Source organism: Myotis yumanensis, unplaced genomic scaffold (genome assembly GCF_028538775.1).
Source record: "Myotis yumanensis isolate MYYU_CA2020_CCGP unplaced genomic scaffold, mMyoYum1.0.hap1 SCAF_2, whole genome shotgun sequence".
Taxonomy (NCBI): domain Eukaryota; kingdom Metazoa; phylum Chordata; class Mammalia; order Chiroptera; family Vespertilionidae; genus Myotis; species Myotis yumanensis.
In genome coordinates, this window is record NW_027223753.1 from 125,527,863 (window position 1) to 125,548,541 (window position 20,679).

Below are 20,679 nucleotides of genomic sequence, written 5' to 3' on the forward strand. Positions count from 1 at the left end.
TATTAGAGTGGCTTTGTAGTATAACTTGGCATCTGGTGTTGATAATCGTCCAACTTTGTTCTTTTTTCTCAAGATTGCTGTGGCTATTAGGGATCTTTTTTGGTTCCCTATAAAATTTTGGAGTATTTGTTCTAGATTTGTGAAATAAGCAGTTGGTATTTTAATAGGGATTGCTTTGAATCTATAGATTGTTTTGGGTAGTATGGACTTTTTAATGATAATAATTCTACCAATCCATGAACATGGTATATTCTACCACTTGTTTATATCTTCCGCTATCACTTTTTACAATGTCCTGTAGTTTTCTGAGTACAAGTCTTTTACCTCCTTGGTTAAATTTATTCATAAGTATCTTAATTTTTTTGTTGAATGGTAAATGGAATTGTTTATTAGTTTATTTTTCTGAGAATTCATTAAATAAAAATGCCATTAATTTCTGGGTGTTAATTTTGTATCCTGCTATAATACTGAATTCATTTATTAAATGTAATAATTTTTGGTGGAGTCTTTAGGGTTTCCTATGTACAATATCATGTCATCTGCAAATAATGACTGTTTACCTTCCTCCTTTCCTATTTGAATTATTTTTGTTTTTATTATTAATTTTTCTTATTTTTTGAAGTAGGCCTATAATGCTATGAACTTTCCTCATTGGACTGCATTTGCTGTGTCCCAGAACTTTGGGGTTGTTATGTGGTCATTTTCATTTGTTTCCAGGAAGTTTTTCATTTCTTTCTTGATCTCATTGGTAACTCATTCATTTTTTAATAACATGTTGTTAAGCCCCCATATGTTTGAATGCTTTTGAGAGTTTTACTATAGTTGATTTCTAATTTCATGCCAGTGTGATCTGAGAAGATACTTGATATGATTTCAATCTTCTTGAACTTTTAGAGACTTGTTTTGTGTCCTAATATGTGGTCTAATTTTGAGAATGACCCAGAAGCACTTGAGAAGAATGTATATTCCAAAGCTTTAGGGTGAAATGTTCTATAAATGTCAATTAAATCCATCTGATCCAGTGTGTCATTTAGATTCACTGTTCCATTGTTGAATTTTTTGTCTGGAAGATCTATCTAGGGAATTCAGTGAGGTGTTTAAGTCCCCTACTATGACTGTATTCTATTGATCTCTCCCTTAAAGTCCTCCAGAAGTTATATTGGTGCACAAAAATTTGTGCACTCGGGGGGTGTCCCTCATCCCGGCCTGTGCCCTCTTGCAGTTTGGGACCCCTTGGGGGATGTCCACCTGCTGGCTTAGGTCCGCTCCCTGGAGGATTGGGCCTAAGCTGGCAGTCAGACATCCCTCTGGCAGCCCCGGAGCCCTCGGGGATGTCCACTTGCCAGCAGGGAGCAGGCCTAAGCTGCAGTCAGACATCCTTAGCGCTGCTGAGGAGGCGGCAGAGGCTCCCACCACCACTGCTGTACTGGCAGCCATCAGCCTGGCTTGTGACTGAGCAGAGCTCCCCCTGTGGGAGTGCACTGACCACCACAGAGCAGCTCCTGCATTGAGCGTCTTCCCCCTGGTGTTCAGTGTGTGTAATAGTGACCAGTCATTCCCAGTCTTTCTGCTGTTAGGGTCAGTTTGCATATTACCCTTTTACTACATAGGATAGAGGCCTGGTGCACGGGTGGGGGCCGGCTGGTTTCCCCTGAAGGGTGTCCCGGATCAGGGTGAGGGTCCCGCTTGGGTGCCTGGCCAGCCTGGGTGAGGGGCTGATGGCTGTTTGCAGCTGGTCACACCCCCTTTAGGGTGGGGGTCCCCACTGGGGTGCCTGGCCAGTCTGGGTGAGGGGCCGATGGCTGTTTGCAGCTGGTCACACCCCCTTCAGGGCGGGGGTTCCCACTGGGGTGCCTGGCCAGTCTGGGTGAGGGGCTGATGGCCGTTTTCAGGCTGGCCACGCCCCCCAGCGACCCAAGCTCCCAGCCTCTCCTTTTTTTCTTTTCTTTTTTTTCTGGGATTTATTTATCTTCTATAATTGAAACTTTGTAGCCTTGAGCAGAGCCAAGGGCCAGCCAGGGCAGGTAGGAAGCTTGGCTTCCTCTATCTCCAGCAGCAACCCAAACCTCCTGCCTGCTCCAACTCCATGGGTGCCACCATCTCAGTTGGGTTAATTTGCATACTCACTCCTGATTGGCTGGTGGGCATGGCTTGTGGGTGTGGCTTGAGCATAGCAGAGGGATGGTTAATTTGCATGTTTCTCTTTTATTATATAGGATATATTTAGATCTACTGTATTGGTGCATATATATTTACCAGGGTTATATACTTTTGTTGTATTAATTCCTTTAGTATTATATAATATCCTTCATTGTCTCTTGTGATGGCCTTCATTTTGAAGTCTATTTTTTGAGTATTTATACCACAGCTTTTTTTTGGTTTCCATTTGCATGGAAATTGTTTTTCCACCTCTTCACTCTCATTCTGTGTGAGTGTTTTGTTCTGAGGTGGGTCTCTTGTAGACAGCATATATTTGGGTCATGTTTTCATATCCATTCAGCTACCCAATGTCTTTTGATTGGAGTATTTAAGCCATTTATATTTAAGTACCTATTATTGATATGTATGTGTTTATTGCCATTTTAATTATATATGCCTATATTTCTGTTTCTTTCTATTTTTTCTCATTAAATGGTCCCTTTAGCATTTCTTGCAGTTTTAGTTTGGATAAACTTCTCTATCCTTTTTTTTTTTTTTTTTTTGTCTGAGCAACTCTTTATTTCACCATCTATTTTAAATTACAGCCTTTCAACATATGGTAATCTTGGTTTCAGATCCTTGTTGTTCATTGCCTTAAATACTTCATGCCAATCCCTTCTTGCCTGTAGAGTTTCTGATGAAAATTCAGAAATTGAAGGTCTTATGGGAGCTCCTTTGTAGGAAACAAATTCCTTTTCTCATGCTACTTTTAAGATTCTTTTTTTGTCTTTAATTTTTGGCTTTTTTACTTATGATGTGTCTGGGTGTATCCCTGTTTGGGTTCTTCTTGCTTAGAAATCTCTGTGACTACTGAACTTGTGTGACTTTTTTCTTCCTCAGGTTAGGGAAGTTTTCTACCATTATTTCTTCAAACATGCTCACTTTCTTTCCTTCTGGTATTCCTATGAGGTGAATATTGTTGAGTTTCACAGCTCCCTTAAGCTGTCCTCCTTTTTTATTTTTATTTTTTAATTTTCTGATTGAGTGATTTTTTTCTACTTTGTCTTCTAATTCACTGATCTGATACTCAGTTTCCCTAATATGCTGTGTATTCCTTCCACTGTGTTCTTTATTACTGCTATTTCATTTTTCATTTCCTACTGGTCTTTTTTTTCAGTTTCTATATTTTTTTTCATGCTGTTGAGAATCCTTATAATCATTATTCTGAACTCTATATATGATAAATTTCTTATCTCCATTTCTTTTTTTTAATATATTTTATTGATTTTTTTACAGAGAGGAAGGGAGACAGAGAGTGAGAGTGAGAGGGAGTTAGAAACATTGATGAGAGAGAAACATCAATCAGCTGCCTCCTGCACACTCCCTACTGGGGATGTGTCTGCAACCAAGGTACATGCCCTTGACTAGAATCGAACCTGGGGACCCTTCTGTCCACAGGCTGATGCTCTATCCACTGAGCCAAACCGGCTAGGGCTTATCTCCATTTCATTTAGCTCGTCTTCTGGAGAAATCTCTTGTTCTTTAATTTGGGGCTTTTTTTTGTCTCCCCATTTTTGCTGCCTGTTTGGGTTTGTGTCTATATGTATAAGGTAGATCTGCTGCTACGGCTGTCAGTCTCTGATGTAGGACTGTCAGGCACTGCTTATTACTGGTCCTGAGTACCCTGTTTGAAGCTATCAGCAATCCACACTTTGTGGTTCCCTCTGCTGTGACTGGGTGCCTTTGGAATGGAACAAGATGTGCACAAGGGTCTACCCTTACTAGTTCCAGGCCCAGATGGAGATTATGAAAAGACTCAAAGCTTCCAGAGATCTGCCTCTGCCTGCAGTCTAATTGATAATCAGTCTTGATTAGCCTCAGGTTATTGTCCATAGCGTGGGATGAAAGGTTTTCCAACAAGGTAAGGAAATTGCTTTCCCACAGGCAAAAACCTCCTGGATGGTAAAGATCTGCTGGAGAAAGATGTTCTCTGCAGTGTGGGAATGACTCAGCACAGTGTGGGAATGACTCCTGTATTCTCCTCACACAGTTTTAGTCTACTCTTCCCTCCCTCTGCTGGAGCCCAAGGTGAGTGGCTGTATTTTGTGCATTGGTACTTTAAGAGGGTGACTGCTTTTCCACCTATCTCTCCCCGGCAGGCAGCAACCCTGCTGCTTTTCACATTCAGATGTTATTGTAGGAACCTTTCTCAGTTTGGTGCTCTGGGCTGGGAAACCCAGCTTGGAATTTAGACCCCTGAGTTCTCAGTGGAAACCACCCCCCCACCTGAGATATACCTCCTGAACTTCAGCTGCTGTCTGTGGGTGCCCCGCCAGTCCTTTAGTGCCTCCATACTTCCTACCAGTATCTATGTGGTCTCCATTTTCCATCCTCTGTTATCAGCGTTCTCTCCAACTAGTCGTTAGTTGATTATTCAGGATGGTTTTTCTGTATTTTAGTTGTAATTCCAGCTTAGTCCTGGGAATTTGTCAATGTAGCTTCCCCTTACTCCAGTGCCATTTTGAAACTTCACGATATGCCCTATTTAAATGAAATTACTTTAACTTCTTACAGAAAATGTATTGACTATTGCAATTGCCTTATGCATTCAATTTGCCTGAAGGCTGGCTTATGGCTTCAGTTCTAAGAAATCACTACTGCACTTATAGTGAAGATAATTTTAATACCGCTCCTCTCATTAGTGTAGAATGATCAATCTATTTACAAAGACTCAGAGGAGACCCTTCTCACTCTTCAGTACCAGGAAAGTTGTGCTTTTCATAATAAAATTGATTGATATTATGGATCCTTCTGTCAATCAAATAACATTTTATAATTTATCTTCATTCTGGCTACTAAGAAGCTCAAAAACAAATTCATGGCTTATCTCAATGATATAGTACTTAACATATGCATGTTTAACTAACTTACCATATGGCTTAAATTAAATTTTCTATTTTTAGTGGCTCTCTATTTCATTTTCCTTATGTTTATTTTTTTAATGTATTTTGTATGTGAATTGCTGGAAGCTGTCTCAAATCCTTTACTGGAATGATGTGTGACACAAAAACTAAATAAACATAAATCATCCATAATATATTAAACATGGTAAGGATCTCAATAAGTATTGAATTGACTAGAATAAATGAACAGGTATCTAAAATTATCTATGGTATCTTAAAAGTTAAATTTCATTCATTGCAGATTTTGGTAATAAATAGAGACTTTTAAATAAGACACATTGAAATGTATGCATATGAGCAAATTATGTTTTTATAAATGCTACTTATCAGTCATTTATATATATAACTGCAGGCAAAAACTATTTATTTGGGGGGGGGGAATAAATGTAGTTTACAAAACAACTAGCAATTCAAATTTTGATCACTCTATGTTATCATTTTTAGAGAATATTTTATTTTCTTATTTATATCAGAATGTTGTAATTAGGTAACATGGCTTAAGAAATGAAAATAATAATGTGAAAGAAAACACCTACTGGTATCCTTCTGTTTCTAATTATTCTATATCTTTTGTGTCAGTTCATTACCCCAATAATCCTGCTTGACTAACTATCTCAAAACTTAGCAGTTAAAAAAAGAAAGGCAAAGGTTGCTCTCATGCATGGCCAGGGGCTGGTAATTTTGGAGTAGGGTTAACTAGGGTGGCTTCAAGTTGCAGGTTAGGTTCAGGTGTTCATATATCTCTCATGCTCTTTGGACCAGCAGGCTGGTCAGGGCAACATTCTTTATTCTTTTCTACATGATGGCAAAAGTGTGAGATGATGAGCTCCATTAAATATGTACATTTAAAGCTTCTGTGCAAAATACATATTGATGTATTTTATATATCTATATGTAAATTTATTATATGTTTTAATATATTATGTATAATAATAAAAGTGTAGTATGCTAATTAGACCAGATAGCCAAATGACCTTCCGGATGAAGCTGGTGCTACAAGGGCCGAGGCAAGACATCGCAGCTGCAAGGGCTGAGCCTCTTGTATGAATTTCGTGCATTGGGCATCTAGTGAATAAATTATATATATGTATATAATATATAAATTACATATATTTATATAATATATATATTATATATATATGTATATATATATATATAATACATTGTGTGGTTTTCTAGATGAGAAAAAAATTATTGTGTCCCATTTTTTTTTTTTTTTTAAATACGGAACGCTTCACAAATTTGCGTGTCATCCTTGCGCAGGGGCCATGCTAATCTTCTCTGTATCATTCCAATTTTAGTATATGTGCTGCCGAAGCGAGCACTGTGTCCCATTTTTTAATCAGTGCTATTGAGTTTATCTTATTCCAAAGTGCTTTTACCTGGCAAAGTCCACAGATTACTCATCTGTCAAAAAAAATCATATGGCTAACATAAAAGTCAAGAATGGAGAATTACACTCTGCCTCTAATGAAACATTGTAAACTCATGTGGCAAAATGCATAGATTAATGAGAAAAGAAGATTTAAAGACAATAATTTCATAGTCTGCCATCATTGTCACACTTAGTCACATCTTTCATGTGTACAAAATATATTCACGTCTGCCCTGCTGGAGTGGCTGAGTGGTTGAGCATTAACTCATGAATCAGGAGGTCACCCTCCAATTCTCAGTCAGGGCACATGCCTGGGTTGCGGGCTTGATTCCCAGTAGGGAGCATGCAGGAGGCAGCCAATTGTTTCTCTTCCCTCTTCTCCCTTCCTTTCTCTGCAATCAATAAAAAACATATTTTAAAATAATGCATTCATTTTCTTTTCAAGAACCCTCAAAGTGTCACCCAATCAAAATATTAATTTTCTATTGAGAGATAATTGACATGTAACATTACATAAGTTTCAAGTGTACGACCTAATGATTTGAATGTGTTGTGATATAAACACTACAAAAGTCTATTTAACATCTATCACCATTTATAATTAAGATTATTTCTTTTTTTTTAAAGATTTTTTCTTGTGATGAAAAATTTTAAGATCTAAACTCTTAGCGGTATTATTAACTATAGTCACAATGCTGTGCATTACATCTCTGCTACTTATTTATTTTATACCTGGAAATTTGTACTTTTAACTCCCTTCACCTATTTTGCTCACATCCCCACCACACCCAATCCCCTGCATCTGGAAACTACAAGTCTATTTTCTATCTATCTATGAGCTCATGTTTGTTTTTGTTTGTTTGTTTGTGTGATTTTTTTAATCTATGTATAAGTCGGATCATACAGTATTGCTCTGTCTGACAGTCTATACACATTATCACAAATAATAAGATTTTCTTTTTATAGCTGAATAATATCATATATATATATATATATATATATATATATATATACACACATACACATATACACACACATCCTTCACATTTTCTTTATTCATGCAATCTTTGATGGACACATATGTGTTTTCCATATCTTGGCTTGTGTAAATAATGCTCCAATGAACATGGATGAGCATATATCTTTTCAAGTTAGTATTTTTTTTTTCAGACCAATACCCAAAAATGGAATTTCTGAATTGTGTGGTAGTTCTATTTTTAATATTTGAGGAACCTCCATTCTTTTTTCCACAGTGGCTGCACCAACTGATATTCCCACTAGCACTGCACAAGGGTTTCCTTTTCTCCACATCCTCACCAACACTTATTTTTTGTCTTTTTTTTTATAATGGCCATTCTAACATGTATGACATGATATATCATTGTGGTTTTATTTATATTTCCTGATGATTAGTGATATTGAGTACTTCTTGATGTACCTTTGACCATTTATATGTTTTCTTTGAAAAAAATTTCTATTCAGAATCTCTGCCTCATTTTTAAATTATTTTTTGTGGAGGATTTTTTTTTTGTTATTGTTGGTATTGAGTAGTGTAAGTTATTTAAATATTTTGGATATTAACCCACTAGCACATATATGATTTGCAAATATTTTCCACATTTAGTAGGTTTCCTTATTATTTTGTTGATAGCTTTCTTTGCTGTGCATAAGCTTTTAATTTGAGGTACTCCTGCTTGGCTATTTTTGCTTTTCTTATGTGATTCTTTTAATGTATTGTTAAATGTTGTTTGCTAATATTGTTTTGAAGATTTTTGTACCTGTATCAGTGATATAGGCCTGCAGTTTTCTTGTGGCATTGTCTGGTTACAGTATCAGGATGCTGCTGGCCTTCTAAAATGAATTTTGATGTGCTCCTTCTTCATCTACATTTCGGAAGAGTTTGAGAAGGATTGGTGTTAAATCTACTTTAAATGGTTGGTAGAATTTACTAATGACATTGTCTGATTCTGGACTTTTGTTTGTTGAGATTATTTTGTTTGTTGAGATTATTATTTTGGTAAATAGTTTTATATTTCATTTTTTCACATTTAAGAAAAAACCATACATGAAAGACAAATTTTTTTCAGACTTAAAGTAATATATTTTGGGTTTTTATAGAAAATAAAAACATACAAAAAAGCCCATGACAGTGAAGTCCTACCAATAAGAGAAAACCACCGAATACTTTGGTTGTTTCTCCTATTTTTCATTTTTATACACAGAAAAAAAAATACTGAGATTCAGCCATTAACATACTCTGAGAATTTTTTTAAAAATTTCAATTATTGTTGAAAGTATTACATATGTCTCTTTTTTTCCCTCATTTTTGACCTCTCCTCAGCTGCTCCCACTCCCCTAGAACATGCCCTCACCCCCCTACTATTTATGTCCATTGGTTATCCTTATATGCATGCATACAAATCCTTTGGTTGATCTCTGATGCCCCTTCTCACTCTCCCTTGTCTTCCCTCTGAGGTTTGATGGTCTGTTCGATGTTTCTATGTCTCTGGATCTATTTTTGTTCATCAGTTTATATTGTTCATTATATTCCATAAATGAGTGAGATTATGTGATATTTATCCTTCTCTGGCTGGCTTATTTCACTTAGCACAATGCTCTCCAGGTCCATCGATGCTGTTGCAAATGGTGAGAGTTCTTTCTTTTTTAGGGCAGCATAGGATTCCATTGTATAGATGTACCACAGGTTTTTAATCCATTCATCTGATGATGGGCAATTAGGCTGTTTCCAAATCTTAGCTATTGTAAATTGTGCTGCTATGAACATAGGGGTGCATATATCCTTTCTGATTGGTGTTTCTGATTTCTTGGGATATATTCCCAGAAGTGGAATTACTGGGTCAAATGGGAGTTCCATTTTTAATTTTTTGAGGAAACTCCATACTGTTCTCCACAGTGCCTGCACCAGTCTGCATTCCCACCAGCAGTACACGAGAGTTCCTTTTTCTCCACATCCTTGCCAGCACTTGTTGTTTGTTGATTTGTAGATGGTAGACATTCTGACAGGTGTGAGATGATACCTCATTATTATTTTGATTTGCATCTCTTGAATGATTAGTGACTCTGAGCATTTTTTCATATATTTGTAGTGCTATGAATTTCTCTCTTAGGACTACTTTTGCTGTGTCCCATTGATTTAGGGTTGTTGTGTATTTAGTTTCATTTGTCTCAAGGTAACTTTTGATTCCATCTTTGTCCTCATGGTTAAACCATTCATTGTTTAATAACAAGTTATTTAGCCTCCATGTGTTTGAGGTTGTTTCTTTTTTATTGTAATTGCTTTTTAGTTTTATACCATTGTGGTGTGATATAAATTTAATCTTTTTTTAAATTTATTAAGACTCATTTTGTGTGCTAACATATAGTCTCTCCTAGAGAATGTTCCATGTGTACTTGAAAATAATGTATATTCTTCTGCTTTGAGATAAAATGTTCTATAAATATGAATTAAATCTATCTGGTCCAATGTGTCATTTAATGTCACTATTGCCTTTTTGATTTTTTATCTGAAATATCTATCCATTGGTATAATGGGTGTTAAAATCCACTATTATGACTATATTGCAGTCAATCTCTCCCTTAATACCCAGTAAGGTTTTCTTTAAATATTTAGGTGCTCTTACATTGGGTGCATATATGTTTACAATAGTTATATCCTCTTGTTGGATCCATCTCTTTAGTATTATGTAATGACCTTCTTTGTCTCTTCTTAAGTCTTTTGTTTTGGAGTCTATTTTGTTGCTATAAGTATTGTTTTTTTCATTTTTATTTGCATGGAATATTTTTTTTTCCATCCCTTCATTTTCAGATTATGTGTATTCTTTGTTCTGAGGTAGGTCTCTTGTATACAGCATCTATAATAATAAAAGCATAATATGCTAATTAGACCAGACAGCCGCATAACCTTCCGGAGGACATTCCGGACAAAGCCAATGAGGCAGAGATAGTTAGGGATGATCAGGCAGGCAGGTGAGCAGTTAGGGTGACCAGGCAGGCAGGTGAGTGTTTAGGGGCGATCAGGGATGCAGACAGAGTGGTTAGGGGGATGAGGCAGGCAGGCAGAGTGATTAGGGGGTGATCAGGAAGTCAGACACAGTGGTCAGGGGTGATCAGGCAGGCACAGCAGGGTTAAGACCCAGCAGTCCCAGATTGCCAGAGGGATGTCCGACTGCTGGTTTAGGCCCAATCCCACAGAGATGGCTGGGAAATTGGGCCCAAACCAGCAGCTGGACATCCCCCCAGGGGTCCCGGATTGTGAGAGGGTGCAGGCTGAGCTGAGGGACCCCCCACACTCACACACACTTCCTCCATGAATTAATTGCACCTGGCTTCTAGTATACTAGTATCTATACTAATAATAGCCTAGGGTCGTCACAACCGGAAGGGAGGATCAAACACCAGGAAGTGCATGGAGCACCTCTAGGTCCCTCCCCCCCATCTCCTCTACCCCCAGGCTCCCATTGCTGGATGGCCAATGGGGAACCAAGGGGAACCAGGCTGGGTGGTAGCAGAGCAGGACTGGGGACTGGCAAGCAGGCACAAGGCAGACCTCCTGGTCCCTCCCTCCAGCTGGCAGGCTCCATTCAATCCTCAGTTTCTTCTGAAAGGAACGTGGTGCCTCCACTGCGCAGCATCCGCAGCCTCCCGGGATGTGGACGCACCTCTGTAAGAGGCTCCGGAGCGGAGACTTCAACAAGGACTCTGGAGCCTGCAGCAACCCTCAGCCTTCACTGCTGGGAGGTGGATGGAGAACATCAGCTTTAAAGCACACACACCCTCCTCAGGAAGAACCCGCCACCTCCCTACTCCACAGCCGCTTAGTGTGTGCAAGAAACTGCACATGCTCCTCCCTGCGGGATGGGCGGGGCCAGAGCCTGAGCTGAGTGGCTCTGCGATGGGGGAGGGGCTGAGCCAGGCAGCTGGGCCAGTGCAGGGAGGGAGGGCGGGGCAGGAGCAAGGGGGCAGCCCTGGTTTTAAATGATATCCTTATCTGTGTTTTATAACTGGAACAACAGAGAAGCGGCCCAGGAGAAAGGGGAGCAGCCCCACCCGCCAGCACCCTCGCACTCCACCTGCCGGACCCCTCAGGACTTCCCTGGTGCAGAACCAGGTGCTCATGGGAAGCTTAACGAGTGTCCCTGGGATTGTAAACACTCACTGTGCTGGGTGACATGAGAGGGGTGGCCTGCCAGGGGGCATCGGCCAGGAAATCAGCTCCAGGCGCCACTTCGCACTGGCCCACCTAGATGCAGGGAGGCGGGCTCGGGGCCCTCCTTCCTCCCAAGGACCAGGCGTTGTGGCTGAGAGTCCAGGCTCAGCATCCCCGAAAGCAGCAGACCAGAACGCCCGCACCTCTGGGTGAAGAGCCACGCACAGCGGAGCTCAGCCGCCCACCCGGTGTACGCAGGGCTGGGAAGCGAAGCGGACTGGATGTGCACGGATGGCTCTTCATCCCCAGCTGCCGCCTTCGGGCCCCTGATCCAGCCCCTCAGAGTCTCCCTTTGTTTGACCTTAAACCTGGAATAATGATTCCAGTCTTGCAAGCTTGTGAGAGAGGTTAGAAATAAGGGATGCACAGAACCCAGAACAACGCATGCTCAATAAAAGTTCCAAGGCTCCCTGTGGTCTACCTCCAATAGTCAGCTCCTCTGCCACCCCTGAGGTTGCCTGGACTTCCTCCGGAGCCTTCTGAAGAAAGACTGTAGAATGGGCCCAAGCTGGCTGCAATCTACAGACCGTTCCACAAGGCACAAGCTCAATAGGGTGGCCAAGGTTGGAAGAATGAGGCTAGTGGGATGCCTACTTGGGGGCAGTGTGGTCAGGCACTGAATGGGAAGGAAGTGTCCCCCACTCCAGAGCAATACTACCCAGTTTCTTCCAGCATCTCCAATTCTAGCTCCCTCAGGAGGAGCACACTTCAGGTTCAGTTTGGGTGCAGCCATCTATCCCCACTGAAGGAGCAAACCCATTAGGGCAGAGCTACAGGGACTTGGGTGGGCAGATCAAAAGAATCTTCCATTGGGAGTGGTGCTGGCTGGGCCGGCAGGAGGGGAGCACGCCCTTCACCTTCCCCCAGCTCCAAAGTTATACCCATCTGAGCCCCGAATAGGAACCTCTGAGGGAGACTCACTCTGAATGCCCCAGCTCTGAACAGCACCCTCTCCCCCCACGGAATTGAGCTAAGCAGGGTGGGGCCACTGGAACTTGGGAGGACATATCAAAATAGTCTGACGGTGGTGGTTCCCGCTCAGCCTTCAGGTGTGGTATAAGACTGGCCCCCGATCCAAAGCCACACAGTTTAGTGACTGAGTGTCTGCCTGCCTAAAGCTTCTTCAAAAATATAGTGCATCATAGGTCCCTTTTGGGTGCCCAAAACAGATTTTTCTGCAGGAATCATGCTTGGCAGGGTGATGTCACCCTTTTTGGAGGACTGGGTTAGTGCACTCTGCAAGCTGGTGCTGTAAGAATAGGAGTGCCAAACCTTGGGAAGTTGGCACCTGATAGTGCTGTAGGATATTGACTCAGAACCTGGATCTCAGTAGTTGACCCTCCAGATCTCTCTCCAGGGCCATGCCACCCAGTTCTCCTCTTTATGAATCTCATATGCCTTGTGCTGCCTTTCCTCTACCAGAGCCCTGGGCAAATGTCCAAAAGCAAGATCCTGAGTGTTGGCCCTTTAAGGGAGAACCTGGATTTCTAGCAGATTCCCTCCTCTTCCAAGTGGACAGAGTCCCCACTGATTTTCACTGCCAGATACAGGCTCCTCTTCCTGGCTCTGGTCCCGTGGGTTGTCCTTTCCCAGTCTTGAAGAAGTGACCTGTGTAAAAAATAAACCTTATTCAAATTTGCCCTAGCTCTTGGTCATCTCTCAAATCTTTGTGATTGTTTAACAATCATTTTTATTTTTAGTGGCTTTTAGTACTTGAGAATGCCAAGACCTGTCAGTGTTCCAAAGAAGATAATCTCAATTAGCTCCTAGATTAGGCTGATTGGAGATTAGTTGCCCTGGCTGCAGCTTTTAAAACATGCAAATGTATACAGTACTATGTAATTGCAAGCACAAATCCCACTGGTCACCAGACCTGGGTGACTTAAAGGTGTTCCCAGTGCCACCCAGCACATTTGTGTATACCTCCCCCTCCCCCCCCCCCCTCCCCGCAGGAGATATTGCTGATCTGGACTCAGGCAAGATAGAGTGCAAAAATGGTGTACCTGCCTCCATTCCCATGGAGTTTCTTAGTAGTCCCCTAAATGTGTGTCAAACCAGAAGCCTACCCAGTGGTTCTCAACCTTCCTAATGCCGCAACCTTTAATACAGTTCCTCATGTTGTGGTGACCCCCAACCATAAAATTATTTTCATTGCTACTTCATAACTGTAATTTTGCTACTGTTATGAATTGTAATGTAAATATCTGTTATGTAGGATGTATTTTCAGGGGTCGCAACCCACAGGTTGAGAACTGCTGCAAGTTAGGCTAAGGTTCAAAGATAAGTGAATAGTCCTCTTTCACAGAAAGACTGAGGGTTTGTTTTAGTATGTTATCTTCACTATGCCCTAGGAGTAGTAGCAGACCAAAAGCTGTCTTTCCATTTGTTATAGTCCCACGTAATCCAGGAACACAATGCTGGTGTCCACCAAAGCCAGGTGATTCAGAATTGTTCCCTGGGTGGCACCCACAAAAAACTGGGGAATCAGATGTAAAAATTGTGGCACCAGACACATGTAAAAGCTTTCCTGTAGGAGATACTGAGACTCTTGAGCACAGCAGAGGGAGAACCCAAAGATAGTGCCCACCATCTGAGGAAAGGGTTATAATTGGCTCTTAAATACGTGGTTCATTTAAAGCTTACACAACTATGTAGATAAGCTAATAGGGTTCTTATATAAAAACTAGAGGCCCAGTGCACAAAAATTTGTGCACTTGGGTGGGTCCCTCAGCCCGGCCTGTGCCCTCTCTCAATCTGGGACCCCTTGGGGGCCCCTTCCCCTGGCTGCTGGCACCAGTTTTCCTCCGGTGCCCAGAACCCAGGCCTTCGCTCTTCGCCAGGAGGGGCCCGCACAGTGGGCGAGGGGCTTAGCTCTTTTAAAAATACTTCTGAATGTTTGGTAAATAACCCTATAGGAATATACTTTCTGGAACATGTTGGTTGTTAAGGGCTGATTTGGGTAATCAACAAAATGTATGTTAAAATCCTAATCCCCAGAACCTCAGAATGTACCTGTATATGGAGATAAGATCTTTAAAGAGGGGATTACATTAAATTGAGGCAGTTCCAGTGGGACCCTTAGCCCATTTCACTGAAATCCTTATAAGAAGAGGAATGTTGGGGTCCTGCCCAGTAGGTCCAGGGGTTCCCAAAGGTGTGGACGGAGTCGGCGAAGAAGGAATGACACAGAGGCAGCGTTCAGGTGATCATCATAGCCAGGTTCTCTTTTTATTGTCCTGTTACATCTATATTTATACTATTTGATCCTATAAGCATGCCTCTATAAGCTTTTTTTTGCCGAGGAGAGCATGGAGTCCGTTTATTGGGGGGGTCAGTCAAAGGGGGAGCTGGCTAGGGTGGGGTAGGGCAGCAGCTTGTCTGGCCCCCGAGAAACCCAACTTGAGTCCAGAGCCTCAACCGCTTTGAAGCCAAAGTCTTCCTCCACCTTTATCTGCAGGGGGGCCAGCTCCGGAGTCAGAGGGACTCCCACCTGGTGCCCTTCCTGTGGTGCTCGCTGCCTCTTCCACCCGCTGGGCCCCTCGCCTGGGGCCGGGCTGCTGGCTTCTGTGGGCGCTGGCGTCCTCCTGGGCTGGGACAGCCCCTCTTTTTCTGGAGGCTCGTTCTCAGCGTTGCCTGGGGTGGGGGCGTCTGTGCCCTGGCTGCCCTCGTCCTCCAGTAAGATGGTGAACTGGCTGGCCCGGTAGTCATCGCCGTAGGAGTCCAGCACCTTCATGAGGAACCTCCGCTCCTGCTGGAGTCTCTGTGCTATCCTCTGTACCTGATGGAGCCTGTTCAGGACCCGCTCATTCACCTGCTTGATCTCCCTGCAGTGCCGACCCAGTGCCTGGTACTTCCTGTGATTGAGTTCCCATTGGCACCAACCACTGTTGCTGGTCTCGAGCTGCCTCCTCCCCTTCCTCTAGCTCCTGGAGGCTGAAGCTGCCCAGAACCCCAGACACGAACTCCACTTTGGTCTCAAGCTCGCTCTCCAGGATGTGACCACGGAACAGCAGAGGCAGCGCCAGCTCCCAGCGGGGAAGTGCTGAGAACTCCTCAAAGTTATTGGACCCCTCTCTCTGCTCCAGCTCCATTTCTCCCTGGCTCCCAGCGCAGAACTTCTGACCTTGCAAGCCTCTAGTTTAAAGTGGCTTGCAAAATGACACAGCCCATCCAATTTCACAGCCAGGCACCCAGGCCCCGGCCGCTAAGCCTCCTGGGAGTTGTAGTTCTCTATGTCCAGCTTGCCTCCCTCACCCCACCCCCATCCCAGTCCCAACTGAAAGGCCCTGCTGGCTGGTCTAACCCTGTGGCCAGACATCTGAGTCACCTCCGGTCTTTATTTCTGTCCTGACACTGTGCCATCTGACCACGGAGACTCTCCCCTTGGGAGGCCCCTGGGTCTCCTTCTGGGTCTCCTCAGGCCAGGCACTGGATCGAGAGCCCCAGCGGTGATGCAGCCCTGGCGCCTGAGTCTCCTTCTGGGGCCTGGCTGTGTCGCCCCCGGGGACCCGATCGTGTGCCCCAGCTGCGATGCAGCCCGGGCCCCTGGGTCGCCTCAGCCCAGTCACCAGATCGCGTGCCCCAGTGGCTTCTGGGTCTCCTGCTGGGGCCTGGCTGCGTCGCCCCAGGGACCGGATCTCCGTGCCCAGCTGCAACGCAGCCCCGGCCCCTGGGTCTCCTCAGCCCAGGCACCGGATCTCGGGCCTCAGCGGCAATGCAGCCCCGGCCCCGGCGCATGGGTCACCTTCTGGATCTCCTACTGGGACCTGGCTGCATCTCCCCGGGGACCGGATGGTGTCCCCAGGCAGCTATGCAGCCAGCCTCTGGCCCCTCCTCTGGGTGTTCTCCCATCACTGGTAGATATCCACCTCTTCCCTGCCCCACCCAGCTTCTCCGATTACTGGCCCAGGGCAGGCAAAAGCGGCCAGGTTCTCCTATCACAGAAGCCGGCAAAGGCGGCCTGGCTTCTCCGAGCAAAGGCAGCTCGGTTCTCTGGCTCTTGGCTGCCACCTGGGTTTCCGATGCAGTCAGCGGCAGGCTGCTTCTTCCCTCCTTCCCCTTTTGCCTCCCAGCATTGCGGCTACATATGCAAATTAACCGCCATCTTTGTTGGTGGTTAACCACCATCTTGGCTGGCAGTTAATTTGCGTATCGCCCTGATTAGCCAATGGGAAGGGTAGCGGTCAAGCTAATTACCATGTTTCTCTTTTATTAGTGTAGATTCTGGGTTCCTCAGACTATTGCCTCTTGCTGTTCCCTATGGGTATTAGCCAATTAGTTACTTTTTCTCCATTGGTTATAGTCACCCAGTGTCTGTGTGCATTTGCCCTCTTGGCCACTGGAGCCAGGCAATCTGAGGTGGCTCCAAGTGTCAGTTGAAAAAATCAAGGTGCCTGATGAGGACATAAGCTTCAATCTGGAAGATACCAGTGAACTAGAGTAAGTCAGACAGAGAGCACAAACATAATTTCCCCTCTGTGGGTTCCTATGTGCTCCAAATCAAAAGACTGTCCCCCTCCCACAGGCAAAAGTTCCAGGACAAGCCAATAGACTTTTTTCACGGAAAGACTGGAGGTGACTTTAAGTCAGCTGTCTACACAGTGTTTGGTAGCTGACCCAGAACTAGTTAGGCACTAATGCAGCTTTATTACTCACAGCCATTCTTTTTGGAAAATTCTTTAAAAAACATATCAAAGTTCTCTGACTTTTTTTCAGACAAACCTTAGTGCATACTCAGTGGAGGGTGATCTTTGCCCCAAAGGTTCATTTCCACGGCAACCTACCATCAGGTGCAAAGCTCTGTAAAAATCATCTTGGCATCCTCGGTACGTGTCACTGCAAATCTCTCCAGTTTCATTTATACCAGGGAAATACTTTTCTAGGGAGTGAGAAACATAAAGGTGGGAAATGATCTTTATTATTCTTCTACAACCTTTTCATTTTCTTCTGCCTAGAAATCTATTTGCCCAAACACCTGTGCATCTCACTCTTTTCTGACCTCTGCTTACTTTTCACTTTCTAAGACAGACCTTCTCTTTTTTTATGTGAAAGGACATTCTCCCATTACCATTACTTTCTGTTCCTTTACCCTCATTTGTTCTTCCTCATGGCAGTTATTCCCACCTGACTTAGGCATATTTCCTGTTTATGGCATGTGCCCCACTTGGACATAAGCTCCATAAAAACCAGTGTTTGTCTTTTTGATTCATGGTTATTCTGCTGTAGAAGCTCAGGGTCTGGCCTTTCTCGAACAAATGAGTGAATTTCTTCCTTTTCTCTGTGTCCAGAGGCAATGTTTGCTAAAGTGTTCCTTGTATTAAACTTGAGGCATTACTTATTCCAATAAATTCATCCAGAACCATTTATATTTTATTAGAAGTCCTAAATGAAAATCAACACCAATAAATATTTTAATGCCCAAGGAAGAGGTTTAAATGATAGAATTTAAAAGGATAGAGTATAATATCTTTTGAATATTTTTGATACTGAGCCTAATTCAACATTTTTTGGCCATCCAAAAAGTGATAGTATGTGTACTAACTACTAAAAATTGGGAAAAAAATGTCATGTTTATCAGCATAATACAAAAGCAAAAATACAAAGAAAAATGTAATTTAAACATGTAGTAAAAATGAAGTGACATATTAACAAATATGAATTATTAGTGCATTTATCAGGAGAAAAGGTGGGAACACATTTCTTGAGCTTATATGAAGAATATATTTTAAGGATTTCATTATAGCAGTTTTCTTTGCAAATATTCAGAGAACCTGTTTAGCAACTACTTTGCATAAAAATATTTTAATTTTATGTATGTAGATAGAAATATTTAAAATATTATTTGATTTATGTAAGAAGACAAGCACTAATATTATACTAATTCTGCTTCTAAATGGCTTTGATTGCTAGTAAAAAAAAACTGCCCTGTGATAACAAGTGCTTCTATAATAAACAAGGTATTTTGAATTGCTTGAGTACATGTAAGTCTTCCTAAGAGAGTGTCTAAATTATCTTGACTGGAAAATATATAATTTAGTACTCATCCCTGCCGGGAGTGGGTCCATCCTTGCTGCTTGACACCGTCGCTGCAGAGAAGAAACATCTGCACAGCATATGTTTCCAGGGACCTGGCGTATATGGCATACTGTTCTTAATATGTTTGCTCCCTTTAGCACTATGTGTTTTAACCAAGGTCACCTCTCCAAAAAAGGTTGTTTTCCCAGGTAGGGATTTTTCCCTGAAGTTAAGGAGGGGATAAAACCTCTTAACTAAGTGCCAGGCGGGTAGTTAATCACTTTAACTACAAACAATCACCCTTAAGCTACATAATCTTTACTCCCTGGAATGGAGATAAGAAACGCCCTAACCTTTGCAATAGAAATTGACAGGATTAAAATCAACTGGTATAAATACAGATGTAACAAGACAACAAGAGGGAGAACCTAGAGAGAGAACCAAGAGACAGGACTTGGCTGGAGATCCTAGACAGAACCAAGAGACAGGACTTGGCTGGAGATCCTAGACAACATGGCAAAAGATCCTGGACAGAACCTGGCTACAGATCTTGGCTGGAGAACCTAGACAGAACATGGCGACCGAACCTGGCTGGAGAACCTGGCTGGAGAACCTGGCTGGAGAAGCTGGATGGAGAACCTAGCAAGAGAACATGGACATAGAACCTGGCTGGAGATCCTGACCAGAACTTGGCTGGATCCTAACCTAGAGACAGGACTTGGCTGGAGATCCTAGACAGAACCTAGACACAGAACCTAGAGAGAGAACCTAGGCAGAGAACATGGCAAAAGATCCTGGACAGAACCTGGCTACAGAACTTCACTGGAGAACCTAGACAGAACATGGCAGGAGAACCTGGATAGAACCTGGCAACCGAACCTGGCTAGAGAACCAGAACCTGGCTACAGAACTTGGTTGGAGATCCTGACCAGAACTTGGCTGGAGATCTTGACCAGAACTTCGCTGGAGATCCTGACCAGAACTTGGCTGGAGTTCCTGGCTAGAGATCCTGGCTAGGCTGCTGATCAACTGAACGCTGTCTCCATGTCGTTCCTTCATCGCCGACTCCGTCCACACCTTTGGGGACCCCTGGACCCGCTGGGGTTGGACCCCAGCACATCCCTCCTAAGATTAAATCACAAGTAGTGCAAGGAAAGAAGTGGGATCTATACCACCACTATATTAACACTTTATAATATGAGTTTATTTTATTTTTTAAATCAGTTTTTTGTGTGTTTTTTTCAATTACATTTGACATACAATATTATGTTAGTGGTCCTCTCCATAACATGGCAGTTGCTTGTTCAAGACCAGTAGGAGAATCCCGCCAGTCAGCTACCAAGAAATTCTATGTGAATTTACATAACCATGAAGAGTTTACCCTATCATCTTGAGAATATAACATAACCTAATCAAGGGGGAGACTATACTATCATGTTCATATGTCCCTTCACAGTCAAGGGTAGAGGGTTATTCAAGGCACATATATAACAGGGAGTGGAAACCTTGGGCATCATCTTAGAAGTCTGCCTACTACAAATGCCATTTGGTATTTGAGTGGAAATATCAAGTAAGCAGTTAAATATAGAGGTATATAGAGGTCAGGAATTCAGAGGCGAGATCTGCCCATTTGAGTATTATGTTGGCTATTTTACAGCTCCCATCTGTATTTTCATCTTTGCTGTTCTGATCTGTGCCACAGGAGACAGACATTTATAGACAACATCTCCTGGGCTCCTTTTTACCTTCAGACTCCAAGCTTCCATTAGCCAAGGGAAAGCAGATGTTTTCAGAATACCAGAGACCTGTACATTTCTCTGCCATCAACTTCCAGCTGCTACTGTCAAAGGTCCTTTGAGTCTGCTCCTCTTCTCTGGTTCTAGTCACCCAAGAATATGAGGACACCATTTTTGTCATTTCCCTTTCAGCCTAGCATTAGTAACAACTCTCTACTCTGCTAG

General features: G+C 42.9%; 1 non-coding gene and 1 pseudogene across 1 annotated transcript; both read right to left on the reverse strand.

Moving 5' to 3' along the window:
• Positions 1 to 6,320: 6,320 nt before the first annotated feature.
• Positions 6,321 to 6,427, reverse strand: LOC139004497 (U6 spliceosomal RNA). Its single transcript, XR_011470379.1, has one exon. It is a non-coding gene; the product is annotated as a U6 spliceosomal RNA (small nuclear RNA).
• Positions 6,428 to 15,035: 8,608 nt separating this feature from the next.
• Positions 15,036 to 15,795, reverse strand: LOC139002076 (TCF3 fusion partner homolog pseudogene; annotated as a pseudogene).
• Between the last annotated feature and the right edge of the window lie 4,884 nt (positions 15,796 to 20,679).